This window comes from Vipera berus (assembly GCF_964194415.1).
Source record: "Vipera berus genome assembly, chromosome: 9".
In the NCBI taxonomy this organism is placed as follows: Eukaryota; Metazoa; Chordata; class Lepidosauria; order Squamata; family Viperidae; genus Vipera; species Vipera berus.
The window spans coordinates 3,227,082-3,232,942 of record NC_138212.1 but is presented as its reverse complement, the minus strand read 5'-3'; positions in this window follow the sequence as shown (position 1 = coordinate 3,232,942).

Sequence of the window (5,861 nt, the reverse complement as noted above, 5' to 3'; positions counted from 1 at the left end):
GACTCTTCTCTGCTGGGACGGGATGCTGCTCAATTTGATGGATGGACCACCCCGGCTTGGGCTTTGAAAGTGTTTGGCCATCAGGCTGCCCATTGGGAGTGACATTCATGTTGACGGAGATCAACTAATGCACTAATCCGGGTGTGGATTGGCACTTTCCACCCAAAAGTCCCCAAAGGCACAAAGGTACCAATTCCAGTCGCTGGTTGCCAAGCCAAAGGCCCTTTTTGGAATTGGGTGACCACCCAATCTCTCGTCCATCCCTCCCTACAGAAGTGATTCCTTTCCTCTCCCGGGGTTGGGGAGCGAAAGAGATGAGACCGGTGTATTTCCGAGGTGCGGGAGAGAGACCTGTAGTTCTCTGAGCAATTTCTCCTAGCTGCTTAAGCCATCCTGATGCATCTTTTGCCTTCCGATAGCAGGAACAAGCCAGCATCTATTCCACCTCTTGGCTAAGCTGCGTCACCCTCCTTCTCCTGCTCGAGGTGAGCGTGCCAAACGCGGCGGGAGAGGGACCGGCCAACTCTCTTGCACGCTTCTGCTCGGTGCTGGGAGCAGAATTGCTCAATCTTGTGGCTGTTTGTACACCCCACCCCCTGCTCCACTGTGGCTGGTCTTGCTGGCACGGCCATAAATTCTTCTCTTGGCTTAGAGCAAAGCTTGCAAACAAACACTGATGTAATTCTCGCAGGACGAGGGTGGAGAAAGCACTGGGAATTACTCACCCCAAAGTTGGACTTTCCTTTTTCCTTTTTCCCTTCCCTTTCCTTTCCTTTCCTTTCCTTTCCTTTCCTTTCCTTTCCTTTCCTTTCCTTTCCTTTCCTTTCCTTCCCTTCCCTTCCCTTCCCTTCCCTTCCTTTCCTTTCCTTTCCTTTCCTTTCCTTTCCTTTCCTTTCCTTTCCTTTCCTTTCCTTTCCTTTCCTTTCCTTTCCTTTCCTTTCCTTTCCTTTCCTTTCCTTTCCTTTCCTTTCCTTCAACTCCCAGAATCCCCCAGCCAGCTGTCTTGGGTTAGGGTTAGGCAAGCTGGCTGGGGAATTCTGGGAGTTGAAGTCCACCCATCTTAAAGTGACTTCGAAACTCTGCAAACTGAGCGATTCTCCACCCTAAAACTACATAAGGATCTGGGAATTGGCATTCAGCGTGATCTGAGTCTGCAACTGAATCACAGGTTCTCCAGAGAGTAAATGGCTTTACAGACAAGATCTGCGGATCTGTTCTGCTGCCGTCCTCGTGAAATGGTCCATTTTATGGAGGTGCGCCTTTTCTTCCGGATACTGTTTACATCCCTCAATGGCCAGCCAGCAGGAATGTTTGCCGATAGAGTTTATACAGCAAATGCTTGAAGCTATTTTTAAACTTCGTTTTGGCTCCCACCCCAGTTTTATTCAGCTTCCCCTCCAGGGTTCTCGATGGGCCAGGAAATGCAGGTAATCCTCGACTTACAACAATTCGTTTAGTGACCGAAGTTACAACAGCACTGAAAAAAGTGACTTATGACCATTTTTCACACTTAACGACCGTTGCAGCCTCCCCATGGTCACTTGATCAAAATTCAGGCGCTTGGCAACTGACCCATATTTATGACGGTTGCAGTGTCCCAGAGTCACGTGATCCCCTTTTGCCTCCTTCTGACAAGCAAAGTCAGAAAAAGACCTGCCCTCTATACATGGGATGCGGTGGCTCAGTGGGTTAGGACGCTGAGCTTGTCGATCAGAAGGTCGGCAGTTTGGCGGGTCGAATCCCGAGTGCCGCATAACAGAGTGAGCGCCTGTTACGCGTCCCAGCTTCTGCCAACCTAGCAGTTCGAAAGCACGTAAAAATGCAAGTAGAAAAATAGGGACCACTCCGGTGGGAAGGTAACAGCGTTCCGTGCGCCTTTGGCGTCTAGTCATGCCAGCCACATGACCACGGAGACGTCCTCGGACAAGCGCCGGCTCTTTGGCTTTGAAACGGAGATGAGCACCGGCCCCTAGAGTCGGAAACGACTAGCACGCATGTGCGGGGGAACCTTTACCTTTTTCTATACATGCTTGAAAGCCCTCTGTCCGAAGCCTTCAAAGTGGCCGAAACTTACACCCTGGGGTCACCCCAAGGGTTGATGCCAGCCTGCAGCTCCCCGTTTCTGCCGGTCCCAATCTTGCAGACTCCCCAAGAGCTCAAAAAGCTTTTGTCGTTGTGGGCAAGCTGTTACACACACCACTTCCTGGCCAGCTGAGAGCCAAGCCTGTGCAAGCTAGGAAGAAGCCGTGTCATTTCCTCTCCCCGTGATGAGCGGCTTCTCCGTCTTTAAAATTTCTTTCTGGAAGTATAGATTTACCTGTCGTCCACCCCCACCCCCCTTGCAACGGTCCACATGTTTGTTTCCCGTCAGGGGCCCTGAGCCAAAAAATGGTGGTGCAGTTGACCCAAAACCTCCTCCTCTCTCTTTCTTAAAATGAAAAGAAAAAGGCAATGGGGTTGGAGTAGAATCACAGAGTCGGAAGGGACCTTGAAGGTCTTCTAGTCCAACCTCTTGCTCAGGCAGGAAACCCTGTACCATTTCGGACCAATGGTGGTCCGGTCTCTTTTTAAAGTGGTTGACGGAGGCTGCGGGATCTGAGGAGGTCAGATGTTGGGGTACGCCTTTCGTCACAAAACGAGTGTTGGCACTGGTCGATCGATTGTTATTATTTTGCCGTCCGTCTCTCCTACAAGGTCAGGGGTAGGCCACCTTGGTTCTTTTAGGACTGGTGGACTTCAACTCCCAGAATTCCTGAGCCAGCATGGGGGAACTATGGCCCCCTCATGACTGGTGGACTTCAACTCCCAGAATTCCTCAGTCAGCATGGGGGAACTATGGCCCCCTCATGACTGGTGGACTTCAACTCCCAGAATTCCTCAGTCAGAATGGGGGAACTATGGCCCCCTCATGACTCCTGGACTTCAACTCCCAGAATTCCTGAGCCAGCATGGGGGAACTATGGCCCCCTCATGACTCGTGGACTTCAGCTCCCAGAATTCCTGAGCCAGCGTGGGGGAACTATGGCCCCCTCATGACTCGTGGACTTCAGCTCCCAGAATTCCTGAGCCAGCATGGGGGAACTATGGCCCCCTCATGACTCGTGGACTTCAACGCCCAGAATTCCTGAGCCAGCATGGGGGAACTATGGCCCCCTCATGACTCGTGGACTTCAGCTCCCAGAATTCCTGAGCCAGCCTGGCTCAGTATAGAAACCCCTCCCTTTCCCCTCAGCATGGCTGGCTGAGGAATTCTGGGAGTTGAAGTCCACCAGTCCTAAAAGAGCCAAGGTGGCCTACCCCTGCGATTCTGGGCGGCTGGCAAGTTATAAAACAAACAAGAAATCGTCACTCAAAGATTAAAACAACACAAAGTTAAAATATCGCAGGTAAATCCTCGACGTACGACAACCGTTTTGAGTGTTTCTGTTGAGACATCGGTTAAGTGAGTTTTGCCCCCCCCCCTTTTACGACCTTACTTGCCACAGCGGTTAAGTGAATCACTGCCAGGGTCGAAGCGAGTGAAACGGCCGTTAAGCGCATCTGGCTTCTTCCGCCTTGACTTTGCCTGTCAGAAGGTCACAAAAGGGGATCACATGACCCCGGGACACTGCGACCGTCATAAATATGAACCAGTTGCTAAAAGTCTGAATTTTGATCAGGTGACCCACGGGGAGGCTGTGATGGTCGTAAGTGTGAAAAACAGCCATAAGTCACTTCTTTCAGGGCCGTTGTCACTTTGAAGGGTCACTAAGTGAAGTGTTGTAAGTCGAGGATTACCTGTCCCCATAGCCTGAATAAGAAAATAACCTAGGTCCATTCTTCTAGATCAGGGATAGGGAACCTTGGCTCTCGACTTGTGGACTTCAACTCCCAGAATTCCTGAGTCAGCATGGCTGGTTTGGGAATTCTGGGTATTGAAGTCCACAAGTCATAAAAGAGCCAAGGTTGCCTACCCCTGTTCTAGATGATGGATCTTCTCTCCCCCACAACTCTTTAAAATTGTCTTGTTCAGGGATTCAACCATGCCAAAGTTGTGCAGGCCGTTCCAAAGCCCCTGAAAGTGCTTTTTTACACACACACACACACACACACACACACACACAGAGAGAGAGAGAGAGAGAGAGAGAGAGAGAGAGAGAGAGAAACACGCATCTCTGCCATCTGTCCGTCAGAATAAAAATTGGAATTTTCTTTTCGTTTTTCTCTCTCTTCTCCCCTGCAGCCTGCAGAGGAAGAAAGCCAGGGCTATTTTGGGGCTCAAACATAATTGTGGAGGCTGTTTGTTTTTGTTGGGATGCAAAGCGGTGTTATTGTTCCGCATGCTGAGTGCCTCTTTCACAATAGAGGAGCTCCTGGTCGGCTGCTGTTTTCACCGGAGGAGCCAGATGTTCCTGGGAATTTGTTCCGCTTCTCGGAGCGTTGCTTACGAGTCTCACAATCTGATCAGGAAATGCATTTATAGGGAGCGGAAAAGGCGCTCTGCTGTTAGGATGATTGTTATTAATCTCCCTGGGGCTGTTTGAAAAGGCCGTTATCTCAAGCCCTTATCCAGCGGCACAAAGCTGAGCCGAATGATGCAAAAACTATATTTTTTTGGAGTGGGTGCATTTTATGATGGGTTAAATTTGGATCCTGTCTCGGCTCAAGGCATCAAAGTCAACACTTCTTTCCCTCCTCACAATAACAAGAAGCCCTCTCTGAGGCAGGCATGGGTCCATTCACACAAGGCCAGTGGTGGGATTCAGCCAGTTTGCACCACTTCGGCAGAACCGGTAGCTAATTTTTTGTTGGCCAGGCCCAGAATGGACTTCCGGAAGCAGCGTCCACACAGAGAACCGGTTGTTCCCCTATTTGAATCCCACCACTGCCTTGAACCCAGCTGACCCATTGGTCCTTTTTATTGATTGGCACGCTACTCTTGAGTCATAAACGTCACAACTGGGCTCGCTCCAAGGCCCTGAGCCACCTGCAGGCATTGTGGTCGTAAGTCGGGGACTACCTTTATGTATCCATTTATAATGTAGATTTATGATATACAGCCACCTGAGAAAAACAGATCTACGGATTTTTAAAACAGTCCAACTCCCCAAACTCAATCAGCAGGCCTGTTCTGATAACATCTCAATCTGGGTTGAAATTAAACCATGTTCCTGTAACGATGGGATCCTAAACAAACCAAACAGATTGGATTCCTACAACGTCCATTAAAACACCCCCCAAAAACCATCACCAGGGTTGTTGTTGTTGTTATTACTGATCATCGCACAGTCAGCCAGATGTTCAGACTGGATTTGGCATTTTTGTCTGCCTATGGAGTCCTTACCAAGGACCTGGGATAGGCAGATGTGGATGTTTGAATTGATGGTATTGCAGATCTCGTCACAGGATGGAAGCAGTTCCCAGGAAGGCTGCCTTTTGCCATTGACTGATGGCGAATTTGTCAATGCCGATGTCCAAGTGACAATTCGCTATCAGTCAGGTGCAAAAGGCAGCCTTACTGGGAACAGCTTCCATCCTGCAATGATGATGATGATGATGATGATGATGATGATGATGATGATGATGATGATGATGATATTTCTCTTGCTTTGCATGTACACTGAAAGCTGCCACACTGCCACACAACATTCCTTCTGTGTCTAATCACACAAATTAAAGCATTCAAAGCTGCTTAGCATGGACATCTGCAGATGGGGGTTAAGATCCTCACTTTTTTGGACACCCTCCCCCCCCCCCGCTTCCCGGGTATCCCTACCAAATCACAGTATTGGGCTAATGCCCGGCCCAGGTTTATCCCTGATCTACTTCAGGATAAATGCAGATCTTTCCTTACCAGGTTGTGTGTAAAACAAGCCACCGCA